Source organism: Equus caballus, chromosome 20, assembly GCF_041296265.1.
Source record: "Equus caballus isolate H_3958 breed thoroughbred chromosome 20, TB-T2T, whole genome shotgun sequence".
In the NCBI taxonomy this organism is placed as follows: domain Eukaryota; kingdom Metazoa; phylum Chordata; class Mammalia; order Perissodactyla; family Equidae; genus Equus; species Equus caballus.
This window is the reverse complement of record NC_091703.1, coordinates 67,341,540-67,354,197: the sequence shown is the minus strand read 5'-3', so window position 1 is coordinate 67,354,197 and position 12,658 is coordinate 67,341,540. Positions and strand designations below refer to the sequence as shown.

The 12,658-nt window shown below is 48.7% G+C and overlaps 1 protein-coding gene and 1 long non-coding RNA gene across 15 annotated transcripts in view; both read right to left on the bottom strand.

Annotated features, from left to right (window-relative positions):
• Nucleotides 1-12,658, bottom strand: part of KCNQ5 (potassium voltage-gated channel subfamily Q member 5) — a 470,944-nt gene that overhangs the window by 292,432 nt on the left and 165,854 nt on the right. The window lies entirely within an intron of this gene.
• LOC111769368 (uncharacterized) lies at nt 3,851-7,087 on the bottom strand. The gene is made up of 2 exons (XR_011429835.1): nt 6,906-7,087; nt 3,851-6,205 (listed from the first exon to the last, which is right to left on the bottom strand). It is a non-coding gene; the product is annotated as an uncharacterized lncRNA (long non-coding RNA).

The window sequence follows — 12,658 nt, the reverse complement described above, 5'->3', positions numbered from 1 at the left end:
GCCTGGGCTTTGCCTGTCTGGGAATTCTCCCTGAAATCAGCCCACTTACCTCACCAAAGCCCCCTTCTCTGCACACCGCCGCCCCTCTGGAGGGTCTCCACTCACGTAGCTCCCCAGAGACATCGCAGAGGGCTCTCCTGATACACCAAGACGCAAACCTGAAGTCCCCAGTACACATTCGGGACTATCCACACCTGTCACCACTTCCTGTGGGGTCCCACTTCCCCCAACTCTCTTGGAGAAACCTTGTTTCATGTAAACTTGAAATCTTGCCTTGTCTCAATCATCTATTCTCTCCCCTGTAAGAGGCTTTTCGGCACGTCGTCTCTCACCCTAGAATTCCCATGCCCCCTGCACTCTCCAAACTTCCTCTCATTTCAATGACTTCACTGCCAGTTCGGATGCCTTCTCCTTCCTGGAGGCTCCTCGACCCCTTGAGGAGAGCGCGCTTCCTCCTGAAACCCCGACGGCATCTGCAGAATTGTCTAGACTACTCGTGTGGCGAATGCCTGGTGTAGAATTTTGGGTGTGCGTCTCACGAGTGTAAAGCCATGTCACAGCTCCGGGCACGGAGGCTCCCCCACAGAGAGAGCGCAGAAAGAATGCGGAACCAGCAAAGGAGGAGATGGGAGAGAGAAGGGATCCGCCTTTGACCATTAAGTCACTCGCAAGCAGAACCAAGGAGTCTCCTTCCGTGGTGTGCCCCGCAAAAGTGCCTTGGGCCAGGGGGCCGCCCCTTGGTGCAGTAGTTAAGTTCACACTTTCTGCTTAGGTGACCTGGGTTTGGCTGGTTTGGATCCCGGGTGCGGACATGGCACCACTTGGCAAGCCATGCTGTGGCAGGCGTCCCACATATAAAGTGGAGGAAGATGGGCACAGATGTTAGCTCAGGGCCAGTCTTCCTCAGCAAAAAGAGGAGGATTGGCAGCAGTTAGCTCAGAGCTAATCTTCCTCAAAAATAAAATAATAATAATAATAAAATAAAATAAATTTTAAAAAGTGCCTTGGGCCAAAAATATTCCTCATCTATCTAATTGCTGCATGAGATTTCACTTTAAAAATGAATTCCTTTGCTGTCTTGAGGTTTTTCAGATTTTAAGAACATATGGAAGCAAGCGGTAGCTAGTGGATAGGGGCCTCTCAGTAAGAGGTCAGACTGCTGGACAGTCCATGCTGGGCCCTGGGAGCGGGCACATAAGGGCGTCTCTGGAGGCCCAAGTCAGTGGGAGCAGAGATGGACAAGCCACAGGCAGAGGCCACCCGGCCACAGTCACCATGACTCACCACCAGTGCGTCATATATATGCACACATATGTGTACACACAAAATATAAGATACATGTACATATGCGTGTGAGTATATATGTTTATTTTGTAGTTAGTATTAAAACCAAGAATACTTTTATGAAAAATTTTAAGATCATAGCAGGGACACAGGGATAATAGTAAACATAAATATGTTCCGATTTAAGCAGAAAGGCAGGCAAGGGAACAGAAATTGAAGCCATGTTTCTACTAGAAGCACGACACATTTCTTTCTATTCGTCCTCTCTTATAATGTTCCTGAAGCTTCTGAGGTGGAGACGCTGACTTTCACTATTTCTAATCTGCAAAGAATGACCTTATTCTAAATTTAGCTCCTTGTAATTATCCGGTTTCCCCAGGTCGGTCTCTAAACCCCGGGGACGTGGCGGTGACTGAGTCTCGCTCGAGTCCCTCCAGCATCCGGGTCCCTCCTAGTCGGAGTGGTGGCACCGGATGGCCACCTCGGGTGTGTGCTGTGTGCTGGCACCCTGAACCTGCGAGTTCCTGACTGGCTGGCAGCCGAGCTCCCCGCACCTGCAGGGAAGCAGCGCGGGGCCCGGGATCAGAGATGGCGCTGGGCCCGGGAAGCGCCACCGCCTGCCGGCCCGGCCGGAGGGGACGTGGCGGCCGTGACTGGACACTGACTGGCCTCCCAACCCCGGACACCCCTGCTTTGTCGACTGACTCCCGCCTGACGGGGGCTGTCCCTCCAAAGTTAGGAACAAGGCACCCCACAGCTTTGAGTGACTTCAGTGGCCAAACGCCTGGCTTTATTCCTTGGTACCTTATTATTTTTATTGAGATGGTAAATAGGATTGTTTTCTTGATTTCTCTTTTATGTTAGCTTGTTGTTAGGGTATAGAGACCAACTGCTTTTCGTATGCTGATTTTCTACCCTGCAACTTTACTGTATTCGTGTATTATTTCCAATAGTTTTCTGGTGGATTCTTTAGAGTTTTATATATATACCCATTGATGGATGGATGGATAAATAAGATGTGGTATATATATACAACGGAATACTACTCAACCATAAAAAGGATGAAGTCTTGCCATTTGTGACAACACAGATGGATCTTGAGAGTATTATGCTAAGTAAAATAAGTCAGAAGGAGAAAGACAAATACCATCTGATCTCACTTATAAGTGGAAGATAAAACAACAACAACAAACACACACAGATGCAGAGCACAGGTTGGTGGTTACCAGAGGGGAAGAGGGTGGGGGGGGACGAAAGGGGGGACAGGGCGCATGCACAGTGACAGATGGACACCAGACTTGAGGTGGTGAACGTGATGTAGTTTATACAGAGGTCAAGTTATAGTGATATATACACCTGAAATTTACATAATGGTATAAACCTACGTGACCTCAATAACAAAACCACAAATGTCAAAATTAATAAATATTTTGCTACAAGAAATAAAACGAACAATTTCCTAATTTAGTTACCACTTGTACTCCTTTTAAAAAGTCAAATTTTTCTTCGTCATTATTTCACAGATGCTACCTATAAATTTGCTAGTGATCAAGAATTGATAAATTCAAAGATGATTTCTATTGCTCAATTACTTCTAAAATGGTAGGTAGGGAGCTTGCAATTAACTTATGATTCATAATCTTCAAATATTAGTAATTATTTAAAAAGGGAAACTAATTTTCTGAAACAATATGGGGGCCAAACTTCTAATGTTTAATTTTTGTCTCATTGCAATACAGTGACCCTATTTTAAACAAGAATTACAGGAAAGAGCATTTAAAATGGTACTTATTAATAATTTGGAAAAATTAAAACACATGAGTGTATTCTACACACTGTGTACTCTGAAGGCAAAGTAACTGTAGACAGATGCTGTGGAGGAAGATCAGACTGATGGACTTGATGTCAGCCGGTCTTCACCCCTGAAATGTATTTGGATGTGTCATCCTCACAATCCACAGCCTGCCTGTGTGTTTGGTTTACTGAGTTAACTAGTGTTTTCTCATCCTAATTTCTCTCTGTTTGAGTCCTGGGCTGGCACATGGTTTGGCCACAGAGGGCAGCCTGAGTGGTGTGGCAGAAGCAGGACCTGCAGGACGGGAAGCATTGGGCAGACTCGGAAGGGGCCCAGGTCAGGGACGAGCAAGCCCCAGCGCCTGCCAACAACATGGGGCTCCTGTCTGCAGCTGTGCTCACAGGCTGTACAGGGGCAAGTGTTTGTGTCCAAATACAAATGCTGAAGAACCACAGGAGAGTAAGAAAGTGTCACTGAGAGAATTTCTCGGAAATTTGACATGTTCTTACATTTGACAGTCTTAGGAGATTCCTGTAAGCACCTGTATTGAAAGGACTCTGGCATGCTTTCGTCGCATGCATTTTTAATGCTACATACTATGAACGCACATGTATCATATGTATGCATCGACAGTAATTTGATATGTAACGAGCACAGTGTACTAAGAATATGTGATAAATATTCTTCATGAAAAAGAAGCACAACGTAACGCTCTATCAATTGTTAAGCCCCTGTTTGCTATGGTCTTAAAAAACAACTCTCCTCTCTTCATTTGAATGTTAATATGTTTATTTCCAATTCAACGTATTATACACAGGTTCGAAGTGACAAATAAGTAGAGGGGGAGAGGCGAGCGATGCCCCTCAAAGATGCCCTTGTCCTAATCTCTGGACCCTGGAAGTTATCTTCCATGGTGAAGGGACTGCGGAGATGTGAGCAAGTTAAGGATCTTGTGATGAGGAGGGGATCCTGGGTGATCCATGTGGGCCCAATGTGATCACAAGGGTCCTTAGAAGAGGGAGGCAGGGGCTCCGGGTCAGAAGGAGATGTGACCATGGAAGCAGAGGTCTGAGGCACCTGGGATCAGGAGCCAAGGCATGCAGGTGGCCCCGGATCCAGAAAAGGGAAGGAAGTGGATTCCCTCCAGAGCCTCCAGCAGGACTGCATCCCTGCCGACACCCAGCTTTTAGACCTGACCCATTTTGGACTCCTGGCCTCCGGAACCGTAGAATACGTCATCTGTGTTACTTCAAGCCGCTAAGTTTGTGGTGATGCATCACAGCAGCACAGGAAACGAATGCATCGAGATTACAAATTGATTTGTCCAACTATTCTCCAATAAATGCTGGAAGCTCAGCAAAAATAGGCAGAAAACAAAACTCTTTTAAGATAGAAACCAAAGAATAGAAGCACCGCAGGCTCCCAGCTGTGCAGCTGAGGAAGCAGGATTCACGGACGCCCCCCAGGGCTCCTCTTCCGCACGGGGAGGAGCCCTGGCCGCCGTGGTGCAGGCCACCTCGGGAGCAGTGCTCAGGACAGCACTCGAGGGAAGGTGAGTGGAGGGAGTTCTGGGGAAACGCGGCAGGTCACGCTGGACTTCATCAAGCAGTAAATCCGTGTGTACAGAAACATCCTGCATGACTAGTGAGAGTGTGCAGAAAGACGCTCACCCAGACAACCAGGCACACAAGCAGGAGCAGACTGGACCGGACGCTCGTGTCCCCTCAAGGCCATGTGCTGGAGCCCTGGCTCGCAAGGGCATGGTATTTGGAGGTGGGGCTGTGGGAGGTGATTAGATTTAGAGGAGGTCACGAGTGTGAGGCCCAGTGATGGGATCAGAGTCCTCGGAAAAAGAGGAAGGGAGAGCAGAGCAGTGAGTAGCTCTGAAGGGGCTCAGGGAGAGCCCGGACTCATTGCACAGAACTCTGTGAGGACAGTTCTAGCACCAACACTAAGACACTTCAGTGAGAAGGTTGAGGGTCTGGGGCCCCAAGAAATGCAGTGAAAGAGGGGAATAATAGGCCAGGTAGGAAATAACTGGTTTTTACCAAAAGCAGAAGCAAATGGGATGGAAACATGATTCGTGATGAGAGTAATAGAAATTACCAGCTGACTGGAGATGTGGAGAAAACCGTAACACATGCATTTTAAAGCCCCTTCAAACTTCCTGAGTGGCGACTCTGCAGTAGATGCCATCTGGAAGGAGGGATGAACGGCTGTGGCATTCCGGTTGTGAGGGACTATTCAGCTCCAAACATCTTCCACAACGGCAGGACAGAGTACAGGAAACCCAGCGAGAGGCTGTCTGGGAGGAAGCCAAGGAAACGTGTCTCGTCATTATATCAGCGCCGACAAGCTCAAGGAAAGGGGTGGTGTCCGCAAGTGCCCAAATGCTGGAGAGACGAGCCTGCGATCCAGGACGGGCCTCTGCTGCTCCTTCCTCAGAGCGGCTCTTCATTGGGTGGAGAGGCTGGCAGGCTGGCAGGCACAGGAATCTCAGTAGAGAGCACCTTTTGTGACAGAGTTCAAATAGCCCAGAACATACTGTTGGGTAACCAGGCAGGATGTTCCACCGCTGTCTACGACCTCCAGCAGCACCCCTGCCACAGCTCCAGCCTCAGTCTTCAGAAGCCCCTCTGGTCTCTGTGTCAACATCCCCACCTCACCTTCACAGCTCCATCAGTCTTTGGTGGCGCTGTCACTTTTCTCTCTCTGTCCTTCCATTCCTGTCACATGCGTATTCACTGTCCGTGTACAAGCTTCTCTTCCCAAGCTGTCCAGCCCAGAGTCCAGGGGCATAATTCAATGCAGCTCCTCCACGTTCATCAATGCACTCGTCAAACACTCTGGCAATCACAAGATGAACATGAGGCACCACTGGGAAAGTGGCATTCTCACAACGTGTCCACAGCCCCATGTTCACACGCGTGTGGCTCCGAGGTCCCGCTGGCTCAGGGCAGGTCCTCCAGACAGGGAAAGGATGCCCGCCCTTGACATCGCCATGGTGCCCTGTCTTTTCCATGAGTCTGTCTTACTGGATGCCAGAGAGGACAAAAACTGCCATTTTTTCTGAACTTTTCCCCCAGGCCTACTCTGTCATCCTGTTTTTAACGCATTTTATTCTCCCTACAAAGAGAGAATGAGATATTTAAATACACATCTTATTAAAGAACAAACCTACTTTTGGGAATTTATGCGTCAGTTCACAACCTATTAAATCTACTGACAGAAAAAGAGAGATGAGAGCCTGCTGGTGACGTGGAAGGATTTATGAAGAGCCCCCTCGATATTCCCCCGTCCCACTCGCCCTCGTATTGTCCAGGTGCGTGTTCAAGCACACACCCTTGGCATTCTGACTCTGTGGGTTTGAGCCCCCGCCCTGATCCTCACCAGCTGGGTGGCCTGTCCAGGTGACTCAGCCTGATCCTCCATCCATCCAGTTAATGATAATAGTATTGTGGCTCTCGAATAGGACCCATGAGGTCCTCTATTTGGTCTACCAGGCCTTCCACCCGCTATGACAAGAGGAGGTTGTAGGTGTCCCCGAAAAACCACAGTCACTGCGGCGGACAGTGGACGCATCTGAGCCGAAGGGGCTGCATGGGTGTCAGGGCGTTGGGTCCAAGGCCCAGGGGTAGAAAGTGAGGAGAGCAGAGGAAGAGCAATGTTGGCGGAGGGGCTGCCACTGAGGGTCTGTACCGCCCCCGCAGAGGAAGGACCGGGAGAGAGAAGCGTCCTGGGCAGAAAGTCTCCCGCTCACAGCTGCCCAGGACGTGGGGATGAGGTGCCGAGAGACGATGGCAAACAAATAGGAAGGTCAGGTTACCTTCTGAGAAGCCCAGAGGCACGGGGCCAAAGCTGAGCTGGCAAAACACGATCGGCGAGAAGTTCCTCAGCCGAGTGGATGTGCCAACAGGCAGGACGGCCATCCTGCTGAGCCACCAGAGTCCCCGGCACTGGACGACGTGGTGACGGGGGCTCCAGGTCCTTCCTGCAACAGGAGACCATCTAAGGGCCCCAGAGGTGTCACGGAATATTCATCTTAGATATTCCTCACATGGGTTGCTTTTGGGATATTCAATAATTCTTATTTTTGAATACTCAGAAGAAACACCAGACAGCTTTGATTTTAGTAGTGATTTTGTCAAAAAGAGCTTCAAATTATAAAGAAATATGAAACAAGTCATGTGACATCTCAATTTCATTTTAAATTCTTGATATTTTTAGTCACAGATTTACTGGTTTTTTAGCAGCTTTATCACTGGATGAATATTAATTATCTATATCTATTGCATGTGTTTCTAACTTCTCAAGTTTTCAGATCACGAAATAACGATGACAATAGTAGTGAGAGCTCTCTGCTGCAGAAGGAATGAGCCTGCAGACAGGAGCTCTCTTCTAGCGTAGGACACGCAAGCATTGCGCTGAGGCAGTGCTGCGAGATCGGAAACTACGCAAGCCAAGAAATTCTGTCGTTAAAAATTCCAGATACCTCTAAAATGATTCTTCACACATAAGGGTCAAGAGAGTCAGCCACAGGCTGTAATATTTATACTTCCGTAAAATACAAGTCAAGGGTAACACATCCATTTTAAGTAATGCATAGATGTTAGTTAACTATTACTGGCAATGTTCACATAAATTTCAAATTAGCTGATCTTACTTTTATAAAACCAATAATTAGAACAGTCGCATATGTACTATGAACACAACTAAAATGTATAATACTCAGAAAAATACCCCTCCTGGCTGTTTTCTTCTGCCGTATGCTTGCTTTGTGTAATAAACAAATACTTATGCTTAAATGTATAAAACTCTCTTAACAGTATCCACAATGATGCGATCTGTATTAATTAGTGTCCATAACATGTATTGACTTTGGGGATTTATGGTTTTAATAAACAGAGAAAGCAAGTTAATTTTTTAAAACCATACTGAAACTAACATGATTTTTCAATGGAATTTTTTTATTAATCAGCATTTCTTCACACTCAATACAGGTTTAAACATGTGTAAATGCTTATTTACAAATTTTTCTAACTCTTGTGATATAAAAGGGCGAATTCTATTGCTTCTAATTTAAATTTCATTCAAATTGAGCTTAAATATTTTTTAAAAAGTAACTGAAAATACAAATATTAAATCAGTCTCTGATTAAATGCCCTGAAGGGACTTTGCTTGATTTATCTGTGAGCATTCATTTAAGGGGTTCTTGGACACCATGTGCCTCAGTTTCCTCAATTCTAAAACCAGGAGGCTGTCAGGGGCCTCCGGGTCCCGCTCAGCCTAATTCTGGCTCCATGATTGTGCTGATGGTTCTTTCCTGATCTTATGCTCAGCTTTGGTACATGTTTCTAGATGTCCCTACTGTATTCTGTATTTTTAGCCTTTGTGCTTGTGCTGTAGCAATAAGTTTGTTTCATATTTTTGGAATCTGATTTTGAGTAATGTTTACTCAGATAAGCATTTGAATTTCCGGGTTTTAGGTGTTTAGAATGGACATGTTTTCTCATATGAACTGAATCACTGTTAAACTAGGATAAAACGGCCCCTTTTTCCCACCATTTCTCAGTTAGACCCAAGCAGGGGTGGGAAGATGTGTTTTAACCATGTCCATTGTGCTGATGATAATATTAACCACATTAACAGCAGTGTTTGAGTGTGGCTCTGTTTCAAGATGGAGTATTGGCTGTGTCATTCCTTTGTTGGGGAAGTAGGCAAGTCTTCACTGGATCTTCCTCTGAAGGAACTGTACTCTGAAGCAATTCTTACTCAGCATTGGCAATTAACGTGTCCGAGCAGCCCCTGGACCATTCCCCAGACGTCTTCCTGCATTTCTGAGGTCAGTGAAACACTCGTAGACTCTCGTCTTTCACATGTGAGCTTCATTCTGGAGGCTGTTTCTCCTCACACCTTGCGATGCACTACTGAGAGTGCGACTTCCTTTTCCTTCTGGAGGAACGCTCTTGCGTAGAGCTTGCTCAGTCTTTCTCTGATGTCGCTAAGACCGCGGCAATGGAAGGGCAGTGATAACGGGGAGACAAGGTGATTCACCTGTGGGAAGACAGGCCACATCCCCGGGCCACCACACGGCTGGATCGCGAAACGGCTCATCCTCCACTGGTGTTTCTCCTCGTGGCCAGTTCTGAGCTGAGAGGTCCCATCAATTGTTGCGATCACTGACATGCACGATGTGGATCTCATACCACTGGACACATCTGTTACGTCCTGGGTCCCTCTGACACCGCCTGCTTGGAGACCTCGCACCCTGGCTCAGTTCTCAACTTGCTCCCTTGGATGCACAGGGGTCTGCCCCACTTTCTAGCCCTCTGCAGTCTCGCTGTTCTCCCAAAGTTACTTCAATTTTACTAATCTGTTAAATTACCAAGCAAAGTTGGTGACTTTTAAGGGAGCAGAGTTGAGATAATTCAAGATCGCTTTCCTTTTACTACAAACATCCTGAAGCGTCTTCCCTGCCCGCTGCTTCCACTTTGCAGGCCACGTTCCCTCCCTGATCTTCCAGGGCTGGGTTCTGGCTCTCTCTGCTCCTCTGCTCTCAGGAAAGGTCACCGGTTCCTCTTAGTCACCAGCAACTCTTCTCAGGGTCCGTATTTACTCCAACAACAGAATTCTTGTCTGCCCCTCCTGACACTCTGACTCTCTGATGTCTTTGACTCTAAGGTGTTCACTTGGTGTTTGCCTCTGTGTGTTCTCACTCTGTAGATGGGGTGTTCCTTAAGGATCTGTCTTTAGTCTTCTGTTCTCAGGGCTTTCTCCCTTGGGAATTAATTCCAGGGCTTCAATAATCTTCCGTATGTGGGTGACCCCTCCCATGGAAATCCCTCTCATGGGTCTGGGTGTTGGATGTCATGCAGCACCTTCAACTGAGTATGTCCTGAGTTAAACACATCCACTCCCTGTCAAGCCAGCTCTTCCTTGTGGCCCGCCTGGCGCTGCTCATTGCACCATTGTCTGTCACTGGGAGGCTCCACATGAGTCCTGTCGATTTTAACTTCTACGTGCCTCTTGCCCTGGTCTCATCCTTTCTGTGCTCATTGTCACACAGTTTAACTCTCACCCCCGTTGTCTCCATCACGGGAACTTCACTGACCATTTCAGTGACTTGGCCTCCTGAAGCTCAGCTCCGACCACACTGCTGCCCTGCCCCAGGATCTCCCAGGTCCTCTGGCCTGAGAATCAAGTCTGGTTTCTAAGCCTGACTCTCAAGGTCCTGAGTGGTCTGTAGCCAAGTTATCACCACAGCCCTTTGGTCAAACTCAGCTGCTCACAGTTGCTCCCATTTCTCGAATCTTCTGGCCTCACTGCCTCTGCTCACAGCCATGTCCTGCACAGTGTGAAGACCCAGCTCTGGTGCTGGCCATCCCTCCCTCGTCTCTCCCTGCTCTCTCCAGAGGATTGCACATCTCTCCCAGAGCACTTACGAAACTTGTTTGTAACCGTTTATTGTATTTTCTCATTTTGCTGCATTCTGGATATAGTAACGGAGCAATCCAGAGTTCCCACATACCAGGGGACGTACAGTTCCCATGTACATGTCACATGTCACTTACCTGACTCCGTAAGCCTGGAGAACAAAAACTACGTCTGAGTCTTGTTGCATCTTCCAAAACACGAAGCGCCAGAACTCCATACGTCCCTACAGATTTAAAACGAATGATCCAAAGTGACTCCTGCCCTTCCTGACCTGGTCCCCTCCTCCACCTTCCACCGCTGGACACTCCTCTGTTTTGTGAATGCAGCTGACAAGATTCTATGTGGAGATCTGTGCAAAATTATGAATATTATACCAAATTTTTCCTACCTAAAACTCTAAACAAGGGTTCTATTCTGCTTTAAAAGAATTCGATGTAAAAACAGCCAAGGAACCGTCTCTCCTCTTCCTGTCACTGCAGCCTGGATTCGTAACATCCCCAACATCTTTTTCAACTCACAGGATGAGGAAGGAAGGCCTGCACCTCTGTGCGCAGGGTTCCACGGGAGAAAACCTCTGGATTTAAACCTAAAATTAAACTACTGCAAAGACTTGGTAAGAAAACAAACAGACTCTCGCAAACACCGTTGGTGGAAGGAAGCCGCACGGGAATGGAGAGTCCCACGGCGGCCCTCCGAGCTGCCAACGACACGACGATGCAGAAATGCTCCTCCCGCTCAAGCGCTGTTCTTCACGGGGGCAGCCGAGTCCGGTACTCCGTGAGAGATCTCCGCAGAATCCACGAGGCTGTAATGATGTCACAATCTGTTTCTCAGATGAGGAAACGTCTGGAGGGGTGGACTCACCTCCCTCTGGCGGCACAGCTGGAAGGAGCTGAGGGAGGCGCGGGAGCCACGTGCAGGAGGGGCCGTGGGTCCCGCTGCTTCTCCCTGTCCTCGGAGGGGTTCACTCCCCACGGGCGCGCTCCTCTGGGGCGCTGGGCTCTGCCCCCTCCACCGCGAACCCTCCCCTCTCCCGCTCCGTGGGCTGAACCATTCTCCGTGTTCACCCGGATTTCCTTTCCATGCTGTTGCTCCCCGGTGCTGTGCATCACAGGCCTTGGGGCCCACACTGTGCTGGGCCAGCTCTTGCTCTGCCCACGCCCCTGCCAGCCGTTCCTGCTCCCATCCTGTGAGGCCCCACAGCCTCTGGGGATGGCGTCAGGAACGAGGCCCACGTCGGCCAGCAGCCCAGGATCACCCCGCAGTGGCCCAGCGGCCGCTGCTGAACGCCTGGCCCAGGGGTGCAACGAGGTTCCTAACAAAAGCCTTCACCTTAAAAGGTGGCACAGAGGCAGGGTGAGATGCAGTGACGTCTGCTAATCGTGGGAAGCAGAGCAAGAGGCTCGTGTGGATAAAAGTTACTTCTCCATACTCAGGTCCATGCCACCTGCTACAAAGCCACAGGAAACCTGGTAAACTTTCCTCGCGGCCACGCATCAGTGGTACCGGGTCGGCTTCCATGACCAGGTCCCCCAGCCAGTGGGACACGTTCTCAGGGGACACCTCCACGCCAGGAGACCAGGCAACAAGCCTCTGAAAAGAAGGCCTACACTAAGTCTCGTGTGGTTTAAACATATATTTCTCAGACTATTCACTTTAGTCACAGGCAGCTGATAAAAACAAATACAAGGAACTGAAAAATCAAGTAGATGAAACACCACGTTTCCTCACGAGCGAATAAATGGCCCTCTAGGTAAGCAATGAAAAAGAAGAAAGCAGGATGCTGGGCTCCGCCAGGGAGCAACCACAGTGACAGCATCTCCAGACAGCGCACACTGCGTGATGACACTGTCTGCAAATGCACTCTCAACCGATCATAAGTCACCTCCAGGAATACACGCTCTAGCCTATTCAAATGAAAAACGTGTCCAAAACGTGCCTCCTGGGACGCGGCGATTCTCTAGATGGCAGGCGCTGGAGTAACCCGGCTGCCGCTTGTTTTATAACTTGCTCCCACTTGTTCCTAAACCTCTGCAACATTTCCTCACATTTGGGAGGGAAGCCGGGCGCGCTCGCCATGGTTCTGCAGTACCGGCCTGTGAAGCTGGTCCCAGCAGCCTCACCCCTCCCCATCAGGCTGCCCAG